The sequence below is a fragment of the Macaca mulatta genome, chromosome 6 (assembly GCF_049350105.2).
Source record: "Macaca mulatta isolate MMU2019108-1 chromosome 6, T2T-MMU8v2.0, whole genome shotgun sequence".
In the NCBI taxonomy this organism is placed as follows: Eukaryota; Metazoa; Chordata; class Mammalia; order Primates; family Cercopithecidae; genus Macaca; species Macaca mulatta.
This window is the reverse complement of record NC_133411.1, coordinates 183,717,490-183,745,398: the sequence shown is the minus strand read 5'-3', so window position 1 is coordinate 183,745,398 and position 27,909 is coordinate 183,717,490. Positions and strand designations below refer to the sequence as shown.

The window sequence follows — 27,909 nt, the reverse complement described above, 5'->3', positions numbered from 1 at the left end:
CCCCAGTCTCAAAAATCCTTGGCCAGGCTGCTGCAGAAAAGCCAGACCCACAGATGCAAGCAGCTGCCCTCAAGTGAGGAAGCAAGGGTGGAAGCTGTGTCTCTTAAAGCTACACAATGCCCCCTTCTTACCAGAATCTCTATCTCTTCCACTCAGGGCTAACGTTTCCTGCCAGGTCTACCTGCTGTTTGAAGGAGATTATTTCCTTTCTTTAACTTGGACTTTTTTCTTTCACCCTTCAGAGGGCCTCAGCCCTCAGGGAAAATGGATTCTCTTCCCTTCCCCAGCTCCCAGCAGGATCTTCCCAACTAAATAATGAAGTTTAATGGACTTTCACACAAACACAAAGCTCTCTCCCTGCCCATGGGAGGACATTTCTCATTAATGAAGGGCTTAAAAAGATGTTTTCATCCCCATGAAGCTTCAGGAACACCCTGCATCTCCTCATCCTTGACTCCCTTGGCCATCCTAACCCAAGATGACTCTGACAGGAGAAACCACTGTGGACAGCAACTGAAGGCCTCACACCAGCTTCATCAACCAGAAGGCAGATGGCCAAACAAGGGCAGAAACAGAAAACGTTAGAAACGTATGTTGTTCAATGCGAGTTCTGAGCTGGAGACACTGAAATTGTTCTTTCAGGTGCCTTTACATCCATCCTCTCTTGTCCTTTTTTTCTCCATGTCTCCACTCCAACAGCAGGTCCCAGCTGCTCTGTCTCAGAAACAGTCTCCAAATTTATCCTCTTCCTCCCATTCCCATGGCCAACACCCAGTCCAAGCCATCACCCTCTCTTGCATGGACGATGGCCATGACCTCCCTGTGGCCTCCAGCCTTCCCAGTTTTCCCCCTTCAGTCCATTCTCCTCGTGTAGCCAAATGCTGTACAAATATGGGAGCCAAATTGTGTTGTATTGTAACCATCACGGGTTTGTTGCCCAATGCACAGCAAGTCAATATAATGAGACACAGAGGTTGCATCAGAGACAGAGGTTAAAAATCACAGGGCAGCCAAACAAGGAGATAGGAGGAAACCTCAAATCTGTCTCCCGAGGGGTCTGCGGGTAGGAATTTTCAGGGGTTTGGAGTGGGCTGAGGTGTGGGGATCTTCGATTAGTTGAAGAGTGCCAGGTGAATTCATGTAACAGGGAGCTAAAGAAACTGCCTTCTTGCGCTGATTTGGTTCCTCTGCGGGGGTCTTTAAATTGGTTGGCAATTGCTCTTCCACTGCAATTTAGAGTCTGAAGAGCATCTTAAGCAAATCTTAAAGAAAAAGCCTTATGATTCTAACATCAGAAATCCTATCTACAGGAACAATAGGGGTGCAAATGGTCAGTACCTGGTGCTGTGTGACTTTCGGTTACAAGGAAGTAGGCCAAAGGGCAGTCTGATTAGCACTTAATTATAAATGTATTTCTGACCAGAGCCTGGCATATGATTCTTGTGAGCCCTGTGAGGACAGTTTCAGGGTTCCTGCCCTCCGGCAGCTCCCATCGCGATGAGGATGCATCCCAGGCCCCTCGCAAGGTCTAGGGCCTGCCCCACCTGGCCACTGCCCCACAGACATATGCCACACCTTGGTGTCTTCCTCGTGTTTCTTACCATGATGCAAAATCACTTTCATGGGTTATTTGCATGTTGTCTGTAAATTTGATTAGATCATAAACTCCATGAGAGTAGCCTGTTGCTCTTGTCAGAATGAGGCAAGAAAGGTGCCTTGAGCACAGCATTTAAGGAGGCACTGACTCTCAACCTCAGATTCTCTATCACACAGCCCAGAGACGGAGTACCTCCCAAAATTGTGTGCCCTAGGTACCCCACTTGCCTCTCAGCCCTATTCCCAGGGCCATATTCCCAGTGCTAATAAATATTTTGGGGATGAATGAATTCTGATGTTGTCAAGGTCAAGGGTGCAAAATTCACCCAAGTTCCCCAAGTCCTGTCCAATACACCCAGAGCATCCTCCAGTCTCCAACCCCACTGCCATTGACAGTCTCAGACCATCATCTTCCCCTGGGCGGCTGCTACACTTCCTGACCCCTCATCCTCCCAGGCCTGACTGCTCCTCAGTCTGCCACATGGCACCTTGCCTGGTTCTCCAGGCTTATCCCTCCTCAGCCAGTCCTCCCTATAGTGCCATGTCACCGTTGTATCCCCTCTTACAGACTTCTGTCAAAGTGATCAAATCTGTCCAAAATGTAGATCTCATCCTGTCATGCTTCTGCATCTCCCACTGCCTGTGCATAGAGTCCAGGCTCCTTGGATCAGCATTGAAGGCTCTGTGGGATCTGAGTCCTGTTCATTTGTTTGACTTCATCTCTCTTCCCATCTTGCCCTAACTCCAAGTTTCAGCCTCTCCACCCTTCTTCCAGCTCTGGGTCTCTGCATGACTGCCACCTTGCCTGGGATTCCCTCCCCTGGGGAATACCTAGCTATTCTTGAGGACCTTGTTGTGAAGTCTTCCTGGTTAACATTAGTTTCCTTGCTCTGGCCTCCCTCATTGTTTTAGTCCATTTGGGCTGTGATACCAAAATACCATAAACTGGGTACTTGCAAACAACAGAAATTTATTTCTCCCAGTTCTAGTGGCTGGGAATTCCAACATCAAGGTGCAGGCAGATTCAATGTCTGGTGAGGGCCTGCTTTCTGCTTCATAGTGTCTTGCCACTGTTTCCTCACATGGTGGAAGAAACTGAAGCTCTCTGGGGCCTCTTTGATAAGGGCTGTAATGCCAGTCATGAGGGCTCCTCCCTCATGTCCTGATCACCTCCCAAAGGCCCCACCTCCTATCCCATCACATTGGGGGTTAGGTTTCAACATACAGATTTTGAGGGACACACATTCAGTCCGTAGCACTTGTAATGAACAATTCTTTAGAGTCTTGGGTTTGAAGGATGGCCGTGGGGCATTTTATGCAAACACTTTCAGCTAACAATATGCTCCCAACCAAGTGGTTTGCAAAGCACTTTGCCAATGTTTGCCTCCTTCAATAACTTAGCTCTTCCCTCCTCGCTGAGACTGAGAGAGAAAGTAATTTACAAGCGTTCGTATAAGAAATGTACACATTAGAACCCAAAGCCACTGCTGTTTTGCTCTTACAAGGAGTACCCCCTCTTCTTCCTGCAGAGAAGCTTCCAAAAGTGTCAGAGGAGCAAGTGGCACACAATGACAATGGGCAGAAGCAGTCTTTTTAGGGACACTGACTTGGTTCAGGAGGGAAAGCTTGATCTTTGCCCTTCTCCTGATCGTGATGATGCCGACAGGGTTAGAAGCCAGTTTGGCCCCATGCCTTGCCTCCCTTTTTAACACAGAGCAGGCCTCAAGCTCAGCACTTCTTCTGGGTAACAGTGTCTGGCTTGAATTTAATCATCTTGCTTTGTTTTTATGCTGTTGTTTTTTTCTGCTACATTTAACTTGTGGCCGGTAATGCAGCTTCTTTCCATTTAGAGAAGTAAATCCATATTTTTAAATACATTTTTTTGAGCTGGAGTTTCACTCTCGTCACCTAAGGTGGAGTGCAATGGCATGATCTTGGCTCACTGCAACCTCCACTTCCCGGGTTCAAGCGATTCTCCTGCCTCAACCTCTTGAGTAGCTGGGATTACAGGCACCCGCCACTACCCCCAGCTAATTTTTGTATTTTTAGTACAGATGGGGTTTAGCCATGTTGGCCAAGCTGGTCTCGAACTCTTGACCTCAGGTGATCCACCCATCTGGGCCTCCCAAAGTGCTGGGATTACAGGCATGAACCACTGCACCTGACCCTTAAAATACATTTTTAAAGAAAAAAAAAAGAGTCAATTTAAAGAAATATTTTAAGTGCATAATTGTCCAGATGGTTCCCAGACATGGTAAGAACTGAGAAGTGATATGATGGAGAGGGCTAACTGGCCAACAATTTGTTCTCACTTCTTCTAATATAGAATTGTTGCTGGGAGGCAACTTCCCAGCCAGGGACTACATTTCCCCACCTCTTCGCAGATAGAAGGAGCTATGTGCATAGAATAAGGACACGGGTGACACACATCACTTCCTAACCTGGCCCATTCTCTTAGTTCCTTCAAGCTGCTATAGCAAAATACCATAGACTAGGTAATTTATAAACACAGAAATATATTCTCACAGTTCTGGAGGCTGGGCAGCCCAAGATCAAGGCAATGGCAGATTTAGTGTCCAGCGAGGGCTTCATAGCTGGCACCTTGTTGCTGCATCCTCACATGGCAGAAGTAGCAAGGGTGCTTGGCTTATAGGGGCACTAATCCCATTCATGAGGATGGAGCCCCCATGGCTTAATTGCTTCCCAAAAACACCAACTCTGAATACTGTCTCACTGGGTATTGGGTTCCAACATATGAATTTTGGGGGACACCAACATTTGGTCCGTGGGACTCATGAATACCCCCATTTGACCCCCAGGATCTCATCAAATGGCTATACCCAGAGCAGCCCTGGGGACCCTTTGGAAACTAGCAGCACATTTGTTTGCCTGAGTCTGAGTGAGCATGTGACCAGAGACTCTCCCTTTCTACCCCAATAGCAATTAAACTTTATATGATTCAAGAATAAACTTTGATTGTGCCAAGACACTGAGATTTCAGGGTTCTTCTGCAGAGGAGCTAAAATGATTGAATGACTGATGCTTGAAAAATAGTTTTAGAGCAGGATTCAAGAAATTAATGACAGTTTGATTTTTCAAAGAGCTGCCTCTTGTTAAGAGTGATACTGGCAAAACCAAACCAAATCCTGCCTGTTTCCTTTCGGAAGAAACCATGAGTTTGAGAATTTCAACTTATTAAAGAGTAATCTAGACTAGGGACATTTTAAGCTTGTCTTCCTTTCTTCCTTGGTTTCTTCCTCTTCTCTTATCTCTTTCTCCTCTTCCTTTCTTCCTTCATGTTTGTTTATCTCCTTTCCCTTTTTTTTTTGCAATGAAATAATTTATTTGGATGAAAGCATCCCCAATATTCAGAGCCCACCAGTGGGAAAGGCAGACGTGCGTGCTATTTGGCCCAAGTTGAGATTTCAAATTTAGACTTTTGCAATTACCACCTGAGGAGTTTACACATAGAGCCTTAGAATGTACGTGTATTAAAAATTTCAATTTGTCAAATGTAAACTATGAAAATATACTAAAACTTTTGTGTAACATTCCACATTTAGAATGCATAGGAACACACTGGGAACACGGTGCAAGGAAGCTATCAGAAAGATGCATGTGAATTTTGTTATGATTCACTTCATTTCCACAAACATATTTGGATGTTGTTTCTGCTCTCTCAAATCATACAGATGGCCTCATAGAATGCTAAATTCCTGTAAGAAAATTTGCCGGCAAACATTCTTCCTTCCTCTAAGGGGTCTTCACCCACCCTATGCCCACTCTTCCTGCAACATTTTGGTGCTAGTGGTGCTCTCTAGTGGCCAATCGGCCACACCAATCTCTGATTACCCAAAATTGGCTGGAATTCAGAAGTCTTTCTTTCCTTCCTATTTTGCAGCTGGCTCCTGGCACGTCTCATAAAATGATGACACTGTCTCACTGCCTTTACAGTTAATGATTTCTCAACCAGACCCCACAGTCCTCTTTGGATGGTGCCAGTGATTTTCACCAAGCTGTCATTCCCCAAATGTTGCTCCATACTTCTGTCAGATGGTCACACTGCTAAACACCCCCCACAACATTCTCCAGTGGCATGAGGCCCTCTGTTAATCTTATGTAAGGGCCACCATATTCCACAGATTTCTTAGCTCTTTCTATAGGTGGTTGACTCATCCCCAAGAAAACAGAGGGGCAAGGAGGTTAAAACAACACTCTCAAGGTTGCACAATGAGAAAAATGATGGCAAAATTACTCAACCCCAGCTGCCTTGCTAGATTGTTCTTACCAAGCATTCTAGGATGATTGTTAAGGGAAAGGGAAGGGAAACAACATATACCGAGCCTGGCCAGGCACAGCACTGGTATAGACAATTCCACATACAGTACTTGTTCCATCAATTCCTCACAACCACCCGCTTATGCAGCTATCATCCATCCTCCCATTTATCCATCCATCCATTCACTTTTTCAATACATATCTGTTTTACATTTGCAAAATTCCACGGATTGTGTTAGGCACTAGGTATGCTGATTCAGTTCTTTTTCATGCTGCTTTGAAGAAATTCCTGAGACTGGGTAATTTATAAAGAAGAGAGGTTTAATTGACTCACAGTTCCACATGGCTGAGGAGGCCTCAGGAAACTTACAATCATGGTGGAAGGCACCTCTTCACAGGGCAGAAGGAGAGAGAATGAGTGCCAAGCAAAGGGGGAAACCTCTTATAAAACCATCAGATCTCATGAGAACTAATTCACTATCATGAGAATGGCATGGCAGAAACCACCTCCCATGATTCAGTTACCTCCACTTGGTCCCGCCCTTGACACATGGGGACTATTACAATTCAAGGTGAGATTTGGGTGGGGACACAGAGCCAAACCATATGATTCCACCCCTGGCCTCTCCCAAGTCTCATGTCCTCACGTTTCAAAACACAATCATACCCTTCCAGTAGTACCCCAAAGTCTTAACTCACTCCAACATTAACCCAAAAGTCCAAGTTTAAAGTTTCACCTGAGACAAGGCAAATCCCTTCTGCCTATGAGCCTGTAAAATCAAAAGCCAGTTAGTTACTTCCTACATACAATGGGAGTATAGGCATTGGGTAACTACACCATTCTAAATAGCAGAAATTGGCCAAAACAAAGGAGGTACAGACCCTATGCAAGTCTGAAATCCAGCAGGACCATCATTAAACCTTCAAGTTCCAAAATGATCTCCTTTGACTCCATATCTCACATCCAGATCACAGTGATGCAAGAGGTAGGTTCCCATGGCCTTCAGCAGCTCCAACCCTGTGGCTTTGTAGGCTACAGACCCCTCCCAGCTGCTTTCATAGTCCAGCATTGAGTATCTGTGGCTTTTCCAGGCACATGGTGCAAGCTTTCAGTGGATCTGCCATTCTGGAGTCTGGAGGATTGTGGTCCTCTTCTCACAGCTCCACTACGCAGTGCCCCAGTGGGGACTCTGCATGGGGACTCCAACCTCACATTTCCCTTCTGCATTGCCCTAACCCAGGTTCTCTGTGAGAGCTCAACCCCTGTGGCAAACTTCTGCCTGGACATCCAGATGTTTCCATACATCCTCTGAAATCTAGGTGAAGATTCCCAAACCTTAATTTTTGACTTCTTTGCACCCACAGGCCCAACATCATGTGTAAGCTGCCAATCTTGTGGCTTGTCCCTTCTGAGGCAACAGCCTGAGTTCTATGTTGGCCTCTTTTAGCCATGGTTGGGATGCATGGCACCAAGTCCTGAGACCACAAAGTAGCAAGACCCTGGGCCCTGCCCACAAAATTGTTTTTTTTCCCCTAGACCTCCAGGCTTGTGATGAGAGGGGCTGCCATGAAGACTTTTGACATGCTCTGGAGACATTTTCCCCATTGTCTTGGCAATTAATATTTGGCTCCTTTTACTTATGCAAATTTCTGTAGCTGGGTTGACTTTCTCCTGATAAAATGAGTTTTCTCCCACATCTTCCTGTCTTGTTCTGAGCCCTCCAAACTGTTCCAACCTCTGCCTGTTACCCAGTTCCAAAGTCATTTCCACATTTTTGGGTATCTTTATAGTACCACCCTACTCTCTGTGGTACCAATTTGCTATATTAGTTCATTCTTATACTGCTTTGAAGAAATACCCACAATGGGTAATTTATAAAGAAAAGAGGTTTAGGCTGGGCATGGTGGCTCACACCTGTAATCCTAGCACTTTGGGAGGCTAAGATGGGTGGATCACTTGAGACTAGACATTCAAGACCAGCCTGGCCAACATGGCAAAACCTCATATCTACTAAAAATACCAAAAAAAAAAAAAAAAAAAATTAGCCAGGTGTGGTGGTAGGCACCTGAAACCCCAGCTACTCAGGAGTCTGAGAAAGGAGAATCACTTGAACATGGGAGGCGGAGGTTGCAGTGAGCTGAGATTGTGCATTGCACTCCAGCCTGGAAAACAAGAGCAAAACTCCATCTCAAATAAAAGAAAAGAGGTTTAATTGACTCACAGTTCTGCATGGCTGGGGAGGCCTTGTGAAACTTACAGTCACGGTGGAAGGCATCTCTTCACAGGGCAGAAGAAGAGAGAATAAGTGCTGAGTGAAGGGGGAAGCTCCTTATAAAACCATCAGATCTAATGGGAACTAACTCACTCTCACAAGAACAACATGGTGGAAACCATCCCCATGGTTAAATTACCTCTGCCTTGTCCTGCCCTTGATACATGGGGATTATCATAATTCAAGGTGAGAGTTAGGTGGGGACACAGAGCCAAACAATATTAGAGAAACAAGCTTTGGTAAAAACCCAGTTTCTGGTCTTAAGGCTCTAATAGTACCAGGCAAGAGACAGACAAACTGTAAACTCATATAGATGTGAGGTGCTGCCTTGGGATGAGACCCTGATCACTGTACAGTAGAAGTAGGGCTTCTAAATCAGAACTGGTGAGGCAGGGAGGAGGGAACAAGGTAAGTAATGCCCTAAGGCAGTCGGTAAGCTGACATTACTTAGAAGTAGTACTTCTTGAGTATATTTGCCAGGCAGGATATCATGTGGATTGGGCTATTTAATCCTCACGACCCTCCTATTGTGGGTACTATTGTGGATATAACCTCCCCTACTGTAAGAGGGGACAATTATGATCTCTCATCTCATAAGCTAGAAGCTTCAAGATTGTCGGGGTTAAATAACCTTCCCAGGGACATACGGCTTTTTTTGTGGTGAAGCCAACATTGGAATTAAATTCTCACTGGCAGCAGAGCCAGGGTTTTAACCTCTGGGCTATGGACAGAGCCAAGACGGGTGGTAAGGGAGATGGTCAGGGAATCCTTGAGTTTTGTAAGAAATTTAACCTTAATATGAATGTCTTTGCAGAGTCATTGAAGGATATGGAATAAGGGAATGCTATCAGACTTGATTTTATGAAAATGCATTGGAGAGGCTATCTGAAATAATAATCCATGTTGTTTCCAGTCCAACTAACAGTCAAAAGAACAGCAGAAGGGACCACACCAGAACGTGCTGAGTTGGAGAAACTAACGAGATGCTCAAGAGGGTAGATCAGGCAAGTTACTAGATGTGTGGTCCAGAACGCAGAAAAGAGGTGAGGTTGGTCATATAGACTTGGGAATTGTCAGAACATAAATACAAGCTAAGATTGTGTAAGATGCCTCCAAGAAAACCAAGATGAGAGCTGGGCAGGACAGAGCAAGTCAACAAGGGAGCAGGCACTTACACAGGACACCAAGGAACAGCCAGCCAAGATGTAAGGTGCTGTAGAACCAAGAAAATAGAGTTTCCACAAGGAGGAACTGAGGAGCAAATGACTCGGGGGGTCAGGACACTTGGGGACAGATGTGTCCATGCTATTCTCTAACCCCAAGTCTAAGCTTAAGAGGAGATCAGGATTCAGGAAGGTTGTATTTGGTTTCCAGCAACTCACCCACCACAAATTTCAAAATCTCTCTTCATCTGGAACACAGAAAATGATTTGCAGTCCTCGGATGGTTACAAGGGTACTGGTTTTTGCCAAGTCACATTATTTGACAGAAATGGGCCGTGAAATGCCTGCTAATTGCTACAAGATTTAACAGGGAGAGACTGAAAACAGGAGGCGGGGAAGTGCATTGTCAGTCTTTCATGTGGGGAGCTGGGGAGCTGGGGATAACAAGACATAATGAGCCTTCTTCTCTGAGCTCCAAATTACCAGGATCATTTTATCCTGTTGAAAGAAGGATGAAGCTTTTTAAAATGGGCAATTATGACATTTTTTCATTGTTGTTGAGAAAGCTAAACCCCAAAGATCCCAGCTATTTTTGAGGGGTTTTCAAAAGGCACTCATGCCATTGTTGAGCTCATCATCTCCCCAGGCTCCAGGGAGAGGTTTATTTGCCATGATAATCCTGCTTGATCCCCTCTCTCCATACTTGACAAGTCTTTGCAGTGTTTCTTCTCACACGTTCTAGTACTGCCCTGGAATCAGATCATGGGGCCCTTGAACCAACTGAAGGAAACTGTTACCAAATAACCACTAATGCCTCTGCTGAGCCTTGAAAGGTTACTGGAAGTGTCTGTAATCTAACTTTGTGTCCCTTTGTTGTCTGATCTTGGGGAAGTATCCCTTAAATCATGTCACCTCCCCTACCAATCTAACACCTTCACTAACTACCCCTGTCCAGCAAGTCTGGTCCAAAGGCTACTGCCTCTAGAATTGAATCCCCAACTCCTTGTCCAATCTTACCTTTTCTCCCTGCAGTCATTCATTTGTGCATTCATTCACTCATTTAACACACAGAGGATGAGCAAGTCGTATGTTCTGGACATTCGAACAGGTGCTAAAGAAGTCTGCCAAGGAGGAGAGACAGTCAAGAAGGTAGGAGGTCATAATACAGTATAAGAGGCTTTGTTGAGTTAAGATGAAGGGCTTTGGGATACAGAAAACTTGGCACCTGGACTAAGTGCTGAAGGAAGAGGACACATGCAGAGACATATGTAGACAACAGAAGCTGTAGGACTTGAAGTCCTGGTGGGCTATGGGGAGGAGTGTGATGCTCAGATTTCAATCTCAGGCCGTTAGGTTCCATTAGTACTCTGGTTTAAATGTGTCCCCCATATTTCATGTGTTAGAAACTCAGTCTCCAAATTTATATGTTGATTGGAGATGGGGCCTTTCAGAGATAATTAGGATTAGATAAGGTCTTCGGGATGGGGGTCCATGATGAGACTGGTGTATTAAAAAAAAAAAAAAAACCAGGAAGAGAAACTTGATCACATATGCATGCTCTTGTCCTCTCTCCACATGATGCCTTCTGCCATATTATGACACATCAAGAAGGTCCTTACAAGATGCAGCCTCAGGACCTTGGTCTTCTCAGCCTCCAGAAACATGAGGCAAACAAAACTCTTCTTTTATGAAATGTCCAGTCTGTGATATTCTGTTACAGCAACAAAAAACCAGACTAAGACAATACTAAGAGAGGAATCATGGAGAAGAAATTTGTTTGGCAGGTGGGGAAATGAGCTTCTTCAGGGACATGCTGACCAACAGGAGCTTGTGGAGAGCCAGGAGCAGGTGCCCTGTGGGAGGTTGCTTATGGGAATCTGCAGCACAGGTGAAAGGTTCAGGCTGGAGAGAGAGACAAGGGAGTGGTTGGCTGAAAGGCGGACATTGAAGCTTTGGGTATGAACAAGACATTGTGAGAAGATGGGTCCCTGATGAAGAGCCCTGGGGAACACCGTCAGTTAAGGGGTCATATGAAAAAGACAAGACTGTAGAGAGAAAATAAACTCATGTATGGGGCCTGGGCACTGAAAATTCAAACCTGTGCTTTCTTCAGTGGGGACAATCAAATAGCAGGACTGAGAAGGTTGTCAGTCTATCATGTGGGGAGCTGGAGATAACAAGACATAATGAGCTGAGAAGGGTCAGCTTCATAAAAGCAGGGAGGAGATTTGAGATGAAAATGGCAATGACTCTCAACATGCTCCTTCCTCTTTACTGTGTAATAAAGAATTTGGCTGGCTTCTGTCACCAGTTCCTGAGAGGTGGCCTTTAAATCTTTGGAATTTCCCAAGTGATAAGAGTGTCTTTGTTTTGTGGTGGATCTCTTAGACCACACCTGATATGCTAATGAGGTGACTTAGAATGGAGACTGAGCATGTCAGAAGAACCAGCCATGTTATTAGGGAACAGGAGCCTTCAGCCACGTGATATCAGCCCAACCTCTAGCCCAGCCTAATAGAGGGCGCTTAGAGTTTGAGTCTCATGGGCAATGATTCAATCAATCCTGCTTACGTAATGAAGCTCCAATAAAATCTCTGGACATTGCAGCTTGGGTGAGTTTCCTTGGCAATGTATTGTCACACATTGATATGTTAAAGCGTCCTGACTCCACAGTGAGAAAAAACAGAAGCTTCATGTTTGGGACCTCCCAGAACTCACCCGATGTCTTCTTTCTCCTTATGGCTGATTCTGATTTGTTTGCTTTATAATAAAACTGTAATCACAAAGAGACCGCTTTCCTGCATTCTGTCAATCATTCTAGTGAATTGACGGAGTAGTAAGAACCCCCAAATTTGTAACCAGTTGGTCAGAAGTTCTGGTGGCCTTGGGATCCCTGAAGTTGCGATTGATGTCTAAAGTGAGAATAGTTTTGTGGAGAACTGAGTCTTAACTTGTGAGGTTTGACTCAACTCTGGGTATCTGGTGCCAGAAGTTCTCAAAAGTTATTGTGTGCCAAGGGTAGGCACTAATATTGATGAGTTATTTCTTTGGGCTAAGTACCTCACATGCAGTTTCTCACTTCATCCCAGATACAAAGCTATGAGGGAAGTGCTAAGTATTATCATCCACATGTTACAGACGAAGAAACAGTTCTCAAAGTTAGGGATCCTGGCCAAGATTATGCATCTAGGAAGTAAGGGAGCCAGAACTGAGCCCAACCAACCAAAACCCATGCTCTTGACCACTCTATTAAACTTCTTCCCAACAAGATACTCGTCTTCATACTTGATCTGGAATGCCTAGAAGGGTAGTTAAAATGAGCTTATTCATTAATTTATTCAGCCATATTACTGAACACCCTCTATGTATCATCCATGAATAAAACAATGATCTCTGGTTTCATAGAGCTTATATCCTAGCTAGTGGAATGTAGATCATGGACTTTGGCTTTTACTCTTAATGAGATGCAGGAAAGCTATTGCATGGTTTTAAGCAGAGGAGAGTGGCATGACCTAATTTATACTGTAAAAGAATCACTCTAGCTTCTACACTGAGTAAAGTCTTATGTGGGCAAGACTAGAGTCAAGGACCCCTGTTAGAAAGCCACTAAAGGCCGGGCATGGTGGCTCACGCCTGTAATCCCAGCACTTTGGGAGGCCGAGGTGGGAGGATCACGAGGTCAGGAGATCGAGACCATCCTGGCTAACGCAGTGAAACCCCGTCTCTACTAAAAATACAAAAAATTAGCCGGGCATGGTGGCAGCATCTGTAGTCCCAGCTACTCGGGAGGCTGAGGCAGGAGAATGGCGGGATCCCGGGAGGTGGAGCTTGCAGTGAGCCGAGATCATGCCATTGCACTCCAGCCTGGGAGACAGAGTGAGACTCCGTCTCAAAAAAACAAAGAAAGCCACGAAAGCCATCAAACCAGAAACAACAGTGGCTTGGGCAAGACTGGGAACACTGGAAGTGGTCAGATTGCAATAATAATAATTATTAATAATAATAATGTTTGTAGCAGAACTAACAAGATTAACCAATGAATTTAACTAGGATGTGACAGAAAGAGAGGAATGAAGAATGACTCCAAGATTGGGGATTAAGAAACTTGGAGGATGAAGTTGCTATCAGCTAAGATAGGGTAGCTTGTGTGAGAAGCATTTGGGGGCTAGAAGTGGGGGAGAAAAGGTATGATGTTTAGCTTAGATGGTTGAGTTTGAGATGCCTCTCAGACATCCAAGAGGAGATGTCACTTACACAATTTTCCATTCTATGCTCATTTGTTTATTTACTTGAGAGTGTAGACTTTGGTATCAAACCATGTGGAGAAAATTCCATATTCAGTCCCAACCAGATATGTCATCTTAGGGAAGTCAGTGTATCCCTCTGGGCTTTAATTAATTTCCTCATCTGCTGATTGTGTTAATAATTATACCTCATGTTATTGTTATGAGGACCCAGTGAAATAAGTCACTGAAGCACTTAGGACAGCCCCTAGAATCACATGTAATCACTCAGCAAGTGTTAGCCATTTTGTTGCTCTTTGGAAAGTCTCCACTAGTGGACTTTAAGCTCCATGGGAGCAGAGATCTCATCTGACTTGTAAGCACTCAATAGTTGCTGGATGAATAAATTGTTGCACAAGATTGGGCCAACTCAAACCAGTTCCAAAACATTGAAAGAGGTTTTTATTATTCCCTCAGGTTTGATAATTCACTAAAATAACTGACAGAACTCAGGAAAGCACTATCTTTGTGATTACAGTTTTATTTTTATTTATTTATTTATTTATTTATTTTATTTTTTATTTTTTTTGAGACGGGGTCTCGCTCTGTCGCCCAGGCTGGAGTACAGTGGCCGGATCTCAGCTCACTGCAAGCTCCGCCTCCCGGGTTCACGCCATTCTCCTGCCTCAGCCTCCCGAGTAGCTGGGACTACAAGCACCCGCCACCACGCCCGGCTAGTTTTTTGTATTTTTTTAAGTAGAGACGAGGTTTCACCGGGTTAGCCAGGATGGTCTCGATCTCCTGACCTCGTGATCCACCCATCTCGGCCTCCCAAAGTGCTGGGATTACAGGCTTGAGCCACAGAATCAGCCATAGAGAGAGAGACACAGAGTTCTGGGAGGGTCCCAAATATGAAGCTTCCATGTCTTCTCCCTGTGAAGTCAGGACTCTTTAGATCAGTGTGTGACAATACACAGAGTACTGCCAGCCAAGGAAACTCACCCAAGCTGCCATGTCCAGAGTTTTTATTGGAGTTTCATTATGTAAGCATGATCGATTAAATCATTGGCCATGAGACTCCAACTCTAGATGCCTTCTTATAGGCTGGGCTAGAGGTTGGGCTGATATCGTTTGGCCCTCATTCTCTAATCACATGGCTGGTCTTTCTGACATGCTCAGTCTCCATTCTAAGTTATCTCATTAACATAAGCTCAGGTGTGGTCTGAGGAACCCACCACAAAAAACAAAGACACTTCTATCACTTGGGAAATTCCAGTGTTTTAGAGGCCACCTCCCAGGAACTGGTGACAGAAGCCAGACAAATTATTTATTATACAACAAATTTGCAGTGCACCCAAATGGACTGGTCTTTCAATTTTCTCTAACTGTTCCTATTTAGATTCACGGTCTACTGTTCTGGAAGCCATCTCAGTACTCTTGGGAAAGTCAGGACTTTGGCATTCAGTCACGAATCAACAATGTGACATTTGATACCAGATAGTATTTTCATGAAGCATTGTGCCTCTTACATTTTATCTTATTTTGTGTGTCATTATCTGTGACACACTTTAATGGTGAAACAATGGCTGTATAAAATTCAGCCAAGCTCATTTTGAAAAAAAAAAACAGGCCATTGGAATCAGCGATTCACATCTGATTTGGAGTTTTTGTTAGATTAGCTTTCCTCTAGAAACAGCAATCTGATTTAGTCATTTGGACTCAATACTTTGCAGCCACAAAACATAAGGTATCATCTGGCAGAAATGTCTTATTTTACAGATGAAACTGATGCCTAGAAAAGGAAACTTCCAACGTCATACCATGAGTTGAGGAAGCACCAGAACCCTTCACAGGCTCAGAAACTCAGGGTAAAATAAAATGAGATCAGATGGCCCAGAAAGTATTAATAGAAAGATTTGCCTCTGCTTCTCATTGCCAGGAACGGGGAGGAGGTGCTCTCACACCCGTGTTTTCCATTAATTTTAAAGTCGACAAGTAATACTTTAAATATTTCTGGGAAAAAGAATATTCCCAGAAATATTTTTATACTATACATAAAGCTGATGTCTCCTCTGGCCACCACACTTAAACTCACTTTTCTTTCTTTCTTTTTTTTTTTTTGGTGACAGAGTCTAGCTCTGTCACCTAGGCTGGAATACAGTGGTGCGATCTCGGGTCACTGCAACCTCCGCCTCCTGGGTTCAAGTGATTCTCCTGCTTCAGCCTCCTAAGTAGCTGGGATTACAGGCAAGTGCCACAATGCTCAACTAATGTTTAGTAGAGACGGGTTTTCACCATGTTAGCCAGGATGGTCTCGATCTCCTGACCTCGTGATCCACCCGCCTCAGCCTCCCAAAGTGCTGGGATTACAGGCGTGAGCCACCGTGCCCGGCCCCACTTTTCTTTGTGTCTCCCCATGAGTATTCACTGTCATCAATTTAGTGTGTCTCCTTCCCAAAGCTTCCCTCTATCATTACAAACATATGCGTGATTACCCACAAAAGTATGTTAGTATTGTTTAGTGTAACCTTTTTATACAAATAGTACCATATTCTTTGTATTATTTTGCAAGTTGTTTTTTGACCCTCAGCTGTATAACTTCAGAGTTCTTGCTGTATGAGTACATGTAGATCTATCTCGTTCTTTTTAATTGGTATATCATCGTTATTCATGTGAGTCTATCATGATGTATTTATATGTTCCTTTATTGAAGGACATTTAGGTAATTCCAAATTTTTTCTATTACCACCAATACCGTTTACAAAACTCTCCCGTTTGCTTCCTGGTGTGCACGTGAGACAACTTCTCTGAGGAAGACGGGAAGGAGAACTGCCATAGGGTGTGCACATTTTTAGCTTTCTAGATGCTGTCAAATTTGTTCTCTAGAAAATTGTTGGAAACAACACCCCCACCCATGGTTTACCCACTTCCCCACACCCTCACCAACACTGAACAGTATCAAACTCCCATTTGTAGGAAAAAGGGTTGCCTTGATTTATACTTTCCCAGCTGCTAGGGAGTCTGAGCATTTTTTATGATGCTCAAATGTGTCTCCTTGTATGTAAACTGCTTGTTAATATCCTTTGCACATTTTTCCACTGGGCTATTTGACTTTTCTCCCAACATTATTTTAAAGGAAATTAAAGCACTTAAGCCCTGCAGAAATTTGAAGTGAATCATAGCTCAAAAATCTCATGCTGCATGAAAGAATGATTTGAAATGTTATTTTTAAAGGGTGGGGTGCTGAGTCTTGATGGAGAAATGTGGATGACAGGCAGATCCAAAATGAAAGAGGCCTCATGGAAACTGGATGCAGGAACTGGAGGGTGTGAGAGCCTTGAGTAAAACTTGTAAATCCCTCTGCTGATAACCACAAGCTGGTGCTAAGGCACACAGAACATGGACGTGCTCTGCTGGTAGAGACCCCTGTCCATAAAACAATGAAAAATATTCTATTAATAACTATTATATTGATTACACGTTGAAATGATAACCTGCTGGATATATTAGGTTAAATCAAATGTACATTTGCTAAAATTAATTTTACCTGTTTCATGTTACCTTTTTTTTAAATTAATTATTTATTTATTTATTTATTTATTTTGAGACGAAGTTTCACTCTTGTCACCCAGGCTGGAGTGCAGTGGCACCACCTTAGCTCAGTGTAACCTTCGCCTCCTGGGTTCAAGCGATTCTCCTGCCGCAGCCTCCTGAGTAGCTGGGATTACAAGTGCCCACCACCATACCCGGCTAGTTTTGTGTATTTTTAGTAGAGATGGGGTTTTACCATGTTGGCCAGGCTGGTCATGATCTCCTGACCTCAGGTGATCCACCCGCCTCAGCCTCCCAAAGTGCAGGGATTACAGGCATGAGCCACCGCACCTGGCCTCATTTTACCTTTTAATGTGGCGCCAAAAACACTTGAAATGATCTATGTGGTTCATGTTGTGCTTCTGTCGCCTGGTAGTGGTCTAGGAGACAGGGACCACTAAGCTCCCCATCCCAGCACTTCGATAAGAAATACCATGTGTGCTCAGGATGGCATGCAGAGGAGTCAAACTCAGGCATTTCTTTTTATGTGGAAACTCAAATACTAACAAGGGTGACAAGCCAGGACCTCACTCTGCCTCTCATCCCTCATGGAGGGTTGTCAACTCTTCCCAAGTTCATCAAAAAGTAGTTTATGTTAGACCTGGAGACAAGACGTTTACCTCCAGACCTCCTCCATTCTCAGGACATTTATTTGTCAGACTTTAGGTACAGCAGAGCTGGAGCTTCACCTCCCTCCTCATCGGGGGCCCTGAGGATTCCTCATGATTGGTCTTGCTATTATGCTTTCATCACCCAGATCACTGGGTTTTATTTGTCAAGCACAATTGCTCTGGACTCCACCAGTTTACCAATGAGGATTCCTGCAAAGGGGGGAAAAAAACTCAAAATGGCTTACATTTTTTACAAAGGTCGGGGGAGGAGGGATCTTTATTGGCTCTGGGATTAGTGTTCTAGGGCTGCCATAAAAATTTACTGTCTTACACTTCCAGAGGCCAGAAGTGCAAAATCAAGGTGTCGGCAGGGTCATGCTCCCTCCAAAGGCTCTCAAGAAGCATCCATTCAGTGACTCTTCTAGCACCTGGTGGACCCAGGCACTCCCTGGCTTGGGAGGGCTTCACTCCAGTCTCTGCCTCCATCAACACATGACCTTCTTCTCTATCTCTGTGTGCCCATCTCTGTCTCTTATTAGGACGGAATAATGGCCTTCCTACCCTCTAACTGGATTTAGGGCCCATCTTTTCCAGTGTGATCTCATCTTGATCCCTACCTTAATTATGTCTGGAAAAAAAAATCAAAACTATTTCCAAATAAGATAATATTCTGAGGCTCCAGGTGAACATGAATTTTTTGAAAGAGGTCACTCTTCAACCCACTACATTTCTGTTTTCTGAAAAGTCCAGGGGTAAACCACTCAGGAACCAGGCCTCACCTCCTCTGTACCTGTTCAGCTCTGCTCCCCTCCAGGAATCACTGTCATTTGCAGGCTCCACATAGTGGCAAGAAGGTGACAGCAGCCCCAGACTTACATCTCCCCTGGTTCAAGTCTAGCAGGAAAGAGAACCTTCTTAAAAGATGAAAAGTGAGGGGCCGGGCGCGGTGGCTCAAGCCTGTAATCCCAGCACTTTGGGAGGCCGAGATGGGCGGATCACGAGGTCAGGAGATCAAGACCATCCTGGCTAACACGGTGAAACCCCGTCTCTACTAAAAAAATACAAAAAACTAGCCGGGCGAGGTGGCGAGCGCCTGTAGTCCCAGCTACTCGGGAGGCTGAGGCAGGAGAATGGCGTGAACCCGGGAGGTGGAGCTTGCAGTGAGCTGAGATCCGGCCACTGCACTCCAGCCTGGGCAATAGAGCGAGACTCCATCTCAAAAAAAAAAAAAAAAAAAGAGGGAGTGATTCACCGAAGCCATAGGAATGTGATGTGCTGATTGGCTCTGCTCAGGCCTGAGCGTGAGCTGCCCCCAGAGCATTGCGTTCCCAGACAGAAGGAGAGGGTACCTCCTAGATAGCAGGAGCCATAGTTACATGAAGTGGGGATGCCTGGTGAGGAGGCAGCCATTAAAAATCCAGCACAACAAGGTTGAGTAGAAAATCTCCACTGAGTCCTTCTTTTTGTCTTTCTTTCCATATGGTAGGAGCATTTACTAAGGACCAGGTACTTGGTAGAGTGCAAAACTAAATGTGACAAGGGGCCCTGCCCCTGAGGTGTCGTGCAATCCAACGGCAGTCAGGCTTATTAACAATCTCAGCGCGGCACCATGAGGACCAAGGTAAAAGAGAAGACGGGGCTGTGGGAAGTAAGAGGAAGGACAGAGTGTTCTTCAAGGAGCTCGGAAGACTTCTCAAGAAAAGTGGTGTCTGCGCTGAGTCTAGAGAATGGGAAAGGACATGGAGGAAAAAGCATGAAGGTTTTGGCTGCCCAGGGAACTGTGGCAGCCCTGTGTGGCTGCAACCCAGGGCACAGTGACGGGGAGTCAGGCTGGTGGGGAAAAAGAGACAAGGGCATTAGGCAGGGGCATGACAGCTCTGGTGCTTAGAAAAATCACTCTGGAAGGGTTTATGGGAGGATCTATGGGGGAGTCTAAGGGAGGCAGGGAGACCAACAAGGAGGTGGTTAGAGACAAATGTAATCGTGCCTTAACCAAGGTAGGAATGGTAGCGATGGGTAAGATAAAGTGGATTTAAGGTTATTGTCGGAGTGGAAATGGTTAGACTTTGTGATTGATTAGATAGGAGAGGGAGGGGTGAGGGACAAAAAGGAGTTTCAAATGGGAACAGTTTTCAGTTTGGGACACTAAGTGTCTCAGCTTGGGAACATGAGGAGGCACACTGGCTTTGGGGTGAAGACAGAAAAGTTAGTTTTGAACATACAGAGTTCAAGACACCCATGAAGCACGCAGGTGGGGGTGTTTCCAGGCAGTGAGAAAGGTCACTGTGGGCAGAGAGAATTAGAGGTGTTAGGTGTTAGCTGGGGCTATGATGTGAGAGTAGGGAAGACAGTGGAGAACAGATGAGGCAAACCCTACAGAATACCATGCATCTCAGGGCAAGAGAGTCAGTAAAAACTCCCAGGACCATGACGCTGCAGTGAGTGTGGGTAGAGTCAGTGCCACAGTCACTGCTCCTAGGATGAGAAGAGGCTTTCCAAAGCACAGGTCCTGAGACTCCAGCCTGGGAGGGCAATCATGGATATTTTGCTACTTGGCCCATTCATTTCAATCAGATCAAGAAAGGAGGGTTAACAAACACAACCACCCCAAGGCGATGAAAGACAAGACACTCCAGGTGGGGCTGCCCAGCAGTGATCTCTTAGCTCCTGCAGCTTCTAGTGGCAGAGGGGAGAAGGAGGGTGCTCTCCACTGAGAAACCAAGAAGTGTCTGTGCTGGGGTGCACACACACAAAAATGTGGGGCCTTGGGCCAGCAGAGCTGATGGATCTGGCCTCTCCTTCAGCACTGGAGGCCACAGCGGCCCCCTAACCTTACTTAGCAAGCCTGACAGCACCTCTCATCTCCTCACCTGGGCTGCCAAGGCTTCAGGAGAGGGAAAGGCAAAATAGCGCTCCCCTCCACCCACAGGCTCTGGGGGGCTCCTGAGGGGCTCTGGCCTGACTCAGGCCCAGCAGGCCATCTCTGCTTCTGCTCCCCACTCCACAGCCCTTGGCGGACCCCCGTGGCTCTGCCCCCTCTAACTGCTGTCTTCTTTGGGCTCCAGTTCCAAGCTGGACCCCAGCCCTTAGAGGACCACCAGCCTCTCCTCACCTCCTTAACTTGTGTTTAGACCCAAATATACTATTATTTTCTGATTAAAAATTACTATGCATATAAAAAAATTATACTTGTACCTCATAAATGTATACCAGTAAAAGACCAGCTTGGGCAACATGATGATGATGTCTCTACAAAAGTTAAACTTTAGCCAGGAGTGGTGATGCATACCAGTAGTCCTAACTACTTGGAGGATGAAGTGGAAGGATCACTCGAGCCCGCGAGTTTGAGGCTGTAGTGAGCTTCCAGCCTGGGCAACAGGCTGTCTCTGTAAATATGTAAATAAATAAAAATAAAAGCAATGCTATGATAATTGCAGGATATTTGAAAAATATAAATAGTAAAAAAACTTTATCTTTAATTTACAACCATCCCCAAGAAATGACTGATTATAAAGAACAAACACACAGGCTACTTTCAAAATAAGGGAGTTTTACCAAAAGGCCACGAATCAGAAAATTTGTCAGGAACCAAGAGAGCTCTTAGTTCTCATTCCTCTTTTGAGATCTGCTTCTGGATATTTGGAGCCAATTCTCTCTGAACTCTCCAGTCCAAAGCTGCACTTAGTTAATTACCTTCACCCATTTAGGCCCTCTCAGGCCTAAACTGATTTTTCTGACTTTGCCCCAAAGCCACTCTGCCTCCCATTTCCCAGGCTCAGCCTGGGGGACAGCCCATCTTTTTCATCTCTGACTCCATTTGTAGTCCCTTGGCTACAAACTGAATGTTGTGTCCCTCTAAAATTTCTATGTTGTTAAGTCCTAATCCCCAGTTGATAGTATTTGGAGGTGAGTCCTTCGGGAGGTGATAGGTCAGGAGGGTGGAGCCCTCAGGCATGGAATTAGTGCCCTTATTTTAAAAAGACAAGAGAAACATAATCTCTCTCTCCACCATATGAAGATATAGCATCTGGCAACCAGAAAGAGTGCCCTCACCAGGAACCAAATCACATGGCAACTTTGTTTTGGACTTCTCAGCCTCTAGAAGTGTGAGAAATAAATGCATGTTATGTGATCCACCCAGTCGCTGGCATTTATGTTATAGTAGCCTGGACTGACTAAAATGCTCTCTGAATACAGGATATTTTAGAAAGTCAGGGAAGAAAGGCAGGGAAGTTTCCATATCAAGAGACAATTTTCTCAACACACAATTATGGTCAAATCTGAATTCCCAAAAATATGTTTCTTTTTAAATCAAAAATATTTATTGGGCATCTGTAATATGCCAGGCATCATAGTAAGGGAGATAAAAAATTAAATACAACCACTCCTATTCAGCACAGTACTGGACGTTTTACCCAGAGTATTCAGGCAAGAGAAAGAAATAAAAGGCATCCAAACAGGAAAAAGAAGAAGTCAAGCCATCTATCTTCATGGATGATATGATTCTATAACTAAAAAACCTTAAAGACTTCACCAAAAGGTTCCTGAAACTCATAAATGACTTCAGTAAAGTTTCTGGATACAAAATAAATGTATGAAAATCAGTAGTATTTCTGTACACCAATAATGTTCAAGCTTAGAACCAAATCAAGAACATAATCCCATTTACAATAGCCACAAAAAGATAAAATAAAATATCTAGAAATACATCTAACCAAGGTAGTGAAAGATCTCTATAAGGAGGACTACAAAACACTGCCAAAAGAAATCACAGATGACACAAACAAATGGAAAAACATTTTATGTTCATGATTGGAAGAATCAATATTGTTAAAATCATCATACTGCCCAAAGCAATCTACAGATTCAATGCTATTCCTGTCAAACTACCAAAGTAATCTTTCACATCATTTTAGAAAAAACTTTTCTATAATTTATATGGAACCAAAAAAGGAGCCCAAGTAGCCAAAGCAATCCAAAGCTAAAAGAACAAAGCTGGAGGCATCACATTAGCCAAGTTTGAGCTATACTGTAAGGCTATAGTGACCAAAACAGCATGGTACTGGTACAAAAACAGACATATAAACCAATGGAACAGCATAGAGAACCCAGAAATAAAGCTGCACACCTATAGCCATTTGATCTTCAACAAAGTTGGCAAAAATAAGCAATGGGGAAAAAAAACTCCTTATTCAATAAATTGTGCTGGGACAGCTGGCTAGCCATATGGAGAAGAATGAAACTCACAACCTTTTACCAGATGCAAATTTTCACCATGTGCAAAAACTAACTCAAGATGGATTAAATAGTTAAATGTAAGACCACAAACCATAACAATATTAGGAGATAAACTAGGAAACACCATTCCGGACTTTGGCCTTGGGAAAGAATTTATGGCTAAGTCCTCAATAGCAATTGCAACAAAAACAAAAATTGACAAGCAGGACCTAATTAAACTAAAGAGCTCCTGCACAGCAAAAGAAACTATCAACAGAGTAAACTGACAACCTACAGAATGGGAAAACTATTTGCAAATTATGCATCCAACAAAGCACTGATATCCAGAATCTATAAGGAATTTAAACAATTGAACAACTAAAAACAAATAACCCCATTTAAAAATGGGCAAAAGACATGAACAGACATTTCTCAAAAGAAGACATACAAGCTGTCAACAAACACATGAAAAAAATGTTCCACATCACTAATCATCAAAGAAAGATAAATCAAAATCACAATGAGATCACCTCACACCCGTCAGAATGGCTATTATTGAAAAGTCAAAAACAACATTTGTTGGTGAGGCTGTGGAGAAAAGGGAGCACTTATCCACTGTTGGTAGGAATGCAATTTAGCTTAACCACCATGGAAAGCAGTTTGGAGATAAAAGAACTTAAAATAGAACTACCATTGGACCCAGAAATCCCACTGCTAGGTATATATGCAAAATAAAACAAGTTGTTCTACCAAAAAGACATATGCACTCATGTTCATCACAGCACTATTCACAAGAGCAAAGATGTGGAATCAACCCAGGTGGCCATCAGTGGTGGGTTGGATAAAGAAAATGTGATACAAACATACCACAGAATACTATGCAGCCAAAAAAAAAAATAATGTCCTTTGTAGCAACATGGATGAAGCTGGAGGCTGTAATCCTAAGTAAATTAATAAAGGAAAAGAAAACCAAATACCACATTTTCTCACCTATAAGTACGAGCTAAACACTGGGTACTCATGGACATAAAGATGGCAACAATAAATACTGGGGACTATTAGAGGGGAGAGGGAGAAGGGGTGAAAAGCTGTTGGGTACCATGCTCAGCACCTGGGTGATGAGATCATTTGTACCCTAAACCTCAGCATCAGGCAATATAGCCATGTAACAAACCTGCACATGTACCCCTGAACCCGAAAGAAAAGTTGGAAAAAGAAAAAAAAAGAATTAAATACACAATTACATAAAACACAGTCTCTGCATTAGAGGTATATTCATGATTGAATGGAGAAAATACACATAAGTAACTATAAGGCATTGTGAAGTTTTATAATCTTTAATAATAAGGTAAATTTTCCTTATTTCTTATTGGTTGCAGTGTCTTTTGAAAATGGTTAAGTGGATACTTTTCAAATTTGAAGAGTATATTTAATATATAGGCTACATAGCAAGGCTCAAAATTCAATTTGAGATTATAAACAGGTCACCTGCCTGGGCTACTAAAACCTGAGGGTTTTATTCGACTTAGTTCCACAAAATTACCACTCAGCTTCCAAAACACCACCCTCTTGGTTCTCCTTTTACCTCAGTGGATACTCTTCCATGGTCTCCTGCACTGATGTGTCCTCATGTCCTCAACCCTGAGATACCAGAGGGGCCTAGGGCTCAGTGTTGGTTCTCTTCTCTTCTCTGGCTATGTTTCTTGGGAGGATTATCAGTCCCTTGGATTGAAATGCCATCTTTATGCTGGTAACTCTCTGATAAACATCCCCAACTGGAGCCCACCTCCAGACCCATGATGAACTCAACAGCTCTATGTGAATGCCCATTAGCCTCTCAGACTTAACTTTTAGTAGCTGTTTCCAAGCATCCAATCTCCCCTTCTTCCATTAGTATAGACCCTCTGGGTTTTAGCTATGAATATGGCTACTTAGCTAGAGCCTGTATTTACTTCCTTGCTACATGTGGCCATGTGAGTTTTGGCCGATGGGACATGAGAAGTGGCATCTGCCACATTCAGGTCTTGCCTTTAAAGAAAAGACATATCCCCTTCATTTCTCCTTCTCTCTTTCCTGTAGAAGTGAGGGTGGAGCTCCACCTTCCATTGGAGGACATGATGGAAGCTCTTTTAAGGATAGAAGAGCAACAAAATAGGAGATCGAGTCCCCAGCACAGTAGCCACTGAACCATCCTTGCATAGCTTTATTCTCAGAATTGTTGTATGAGAGGGGGAGAAAATTCTGATTTAATCCACTGGTCGTTCCTGTTACACAGCCAGACCCGTACTGCAAGTCACAAAATGCCTAAACGCAAATTCTTATCCACCCCCAGCCCCAAAACCTGCTCTTCCTACAGTCTCTCTCATCTCAGTAAATGTAAAACAATTTTTCCAGTTGTCAGGCCCTAAATTTTTGACATCCTGGACCCCTCTCTTTCTCTCAATCCCAGATCCAATGTATCAGAAAGTTGCATTGGCTTGACTTTCAAACATGGGCTAGACATTTTTGGAGATCTTGAGGAATTCTTGTTGCTTCTTGTTAGTACAATAATGGTATGGAGGTAATGAGATGGCCTCTTTTAAAGACACTTACTAACATATTTACAGATGAAATCATCAGATGTCTTGAATTTGCTTTAAAATAATACAGAAGCAGGGTGGGTAGCAAGGAAACAAGATGATCCTGAGTTGATTATTGTGGAAGCCGAGTGATGGTTACTCAGTTTCATTTTACTATTCTCTTTGCTTTTATGCTTTAAATTTTCCGTAATAGTTTTTAAAAATATTTACAGTATCCCAGCATGTCCTACCACTATGATCCTGATCCAGGTGCTCATCCTCTCTACAACCCTTCCCTAACGGGTCTCCCTGCTTCCACTCTTCCCGCAGTACTTATGCTCAGCACAGTGCTGGAGCAAAACTTTCAAAGACTCAGGCCTCTCCTTTGCTTTAATCCTCCAGGGGCTCCAGTCTCAGAGGAAAAGCCGGTCAAGTTCTTGCTGTGGCCCACGAAGCCTGTGCCCATCAGATCACCTCTTACCTCTCTGTGCGTACCTTCTCTTGACTTCCCCTCACTCATCCCTTCAGGGACTGGCTTCCTTTGCTGTTTCCAAACATACCAGGTGGAATCCCGCATCAAGGCCTTTGCACTTTCTCCTTCTTCCTAGAATGCCCTTCCTCCAATAGCCTCCTGGCTCACTCCCTCACCTCCTTCAGGCTTCTGCTCAAATGTTACCTCCTCAATGAGGTCTTCCCCAACCACCGATCTGAACCAGGAGTCCCATGCATGTTCTCCTTACTCTGCTTTCTTCTTTTCTCCATCACACTTCTGTTCAGCTGACATGCTACATCGTTGACTTCTGTATTTGTTTGTGGTCAGACTTCTTCATTTCTGATCCTCCTATACCAGTAACAATGCCTAGAATCTCTGTGCCTCTTGTTAAATAGCTGTTGAATGTGTGACCGGGTGAATAGCGCAAGGAAAGATATAAATGTTGTCTCGTTGTTCTGCTGGGACAGAAAGTGAGGTGGAGGAAGCGACCAAGTGCCTGCTACTTTGGGACCCATCAGGGAAGAGCTCTCAAAGTTGGAACCAGATGTCTAAAGCAGCTGATGGCACTACAAATGCATCAGAAGCCAGGGAGGGCACTCATCTGAGGGAAGGCGGCTGCCACCAAGAGGGTAGCAATGAGATACAAAAGCCTACGATGGCAGGAAAAGCTTAGTGGTTTACATGCTTCTTAAACTCATGCATAGGTTTTTAAATCAGGATCAATGACGGTATCAATTCCGAGAGTTCACAGGTTCAAAAGGTGTCACAGGCCCTGCACCTTCATCAGATTCTTAATAGCACATTTGATAAACTAAGCAGAGCTTCAATGACATACTAAGAATCCTAGAACCATACATAGTGCATGTGTATTTGCCAGGCCACAAGTCAGATGGGCAAAATCGAATTTTCTTTACTTTTCTAGAATTGAACTAGAGCTCTCTCTTAAAATTCCAACTGAAAGCTTAAACTAGTCACCACTGGGAAAATTCAAGTAAATTCTGACTTAAATTCAGTCAAACATCTAAGAAGGAAAGAAAAGAAAAAACAGAGGCAAGGTCACATATTAGTTTCTTATTGCTGCCATTACAAATTTCCACACTGTTGTTCCTTAACACAGTACCAGTTTATTAACTTACGGCTCTGGACATCAGAAGTACAACGTAAGTCTCACTGGGCTAAAATCCAGGGGCAGGTAGCTGTATTTCGTCTGGAAGTTCTAGGGGAGAAACAGTTCCCTTGACTTTTCTGCTTCTAGAGGCCACCCACATTCCTTGGCTCATGGTCCCTTCCTTCATCTTCAAAGCTAGCAATATCACATCTCTTTGACCTTTCTTATGTTGCAACAAATCTCTCTGAAAAGTCTCAGCTGGAAATGCATCTTTAATTTTAAGGACACATATGATTAGATTTGGTCTTCCCAGATAATCCAGGATAATCTCCCAATTTCAGTGTCTGTAATCTCTATCACATCTGCAAAGTCACTGTGCCATGTAAAGTAACATACAGGTTCTGGGGATTATGGCATAGACATCTTGGAAGGAGGCATTATTCTGCTTATCACAGGAAGTGATAAAAGGAGTAATTCAGGAGTTTTTTACAGGATTGGAATATATAAAAATAACCTTAAATTCATTCATTCATTGAATGCAGACTTAGCACTCACTTTGTGCCAGGCCTACCCCATGTCCAGGCATAGAGCAGTAAAGGTGTCAGCTAGCACCTGCCTTCTTGAAGCTTATATTACAGAGAGAAAGGCCATGAACAGGAGAACAAGTAGAAATACTAGGCAATAGTGGGCAATACTGAGGGTTAGAAAGGAAATGTTGAAGGGTGTGTGGAATACTTTGAGTAGAGAATGTAGAAAGGCCTCACAGAGGCCGGGCGCGGTGGCTCAAGCCTGTAATCC

General features: G+C 43.9%; 1 long non-coding RNA gene across 5 annotated transcripts in view; it reads left to right on the top strand.

Annotated features, from left to right (window-relative positions):
• LOC114678976 (uncharacterized) overlaps nucleotides 1-27,909 on the top strand; it is an 88,489-nt gene that overhangs the window by 13,062 nt on the left and 47,518 nt on the right. For 2 of the 5 annotated variants that reach the window (XR_013395014.1, XR_013395010.1), the window contains exon 3: nucleotides 15,663-16,698. The exons of 1 other annotated variant lie outside the window; for it this stretch is intronic. This is a non-coding gene — a long non-coding RNA (uncharacterized LOC114678976). Of the gene's footprint in view, nucleotides 1-156; nucleotides 4,586-15,662; nucleotides 16,699-18,074; nucleotides 20,919-27,909 lie in introns of those variants that run through there. 2 more of the 5 variants (XR_013395013.1, XR_013395015.1) reach the window with 2 other exon arrangements.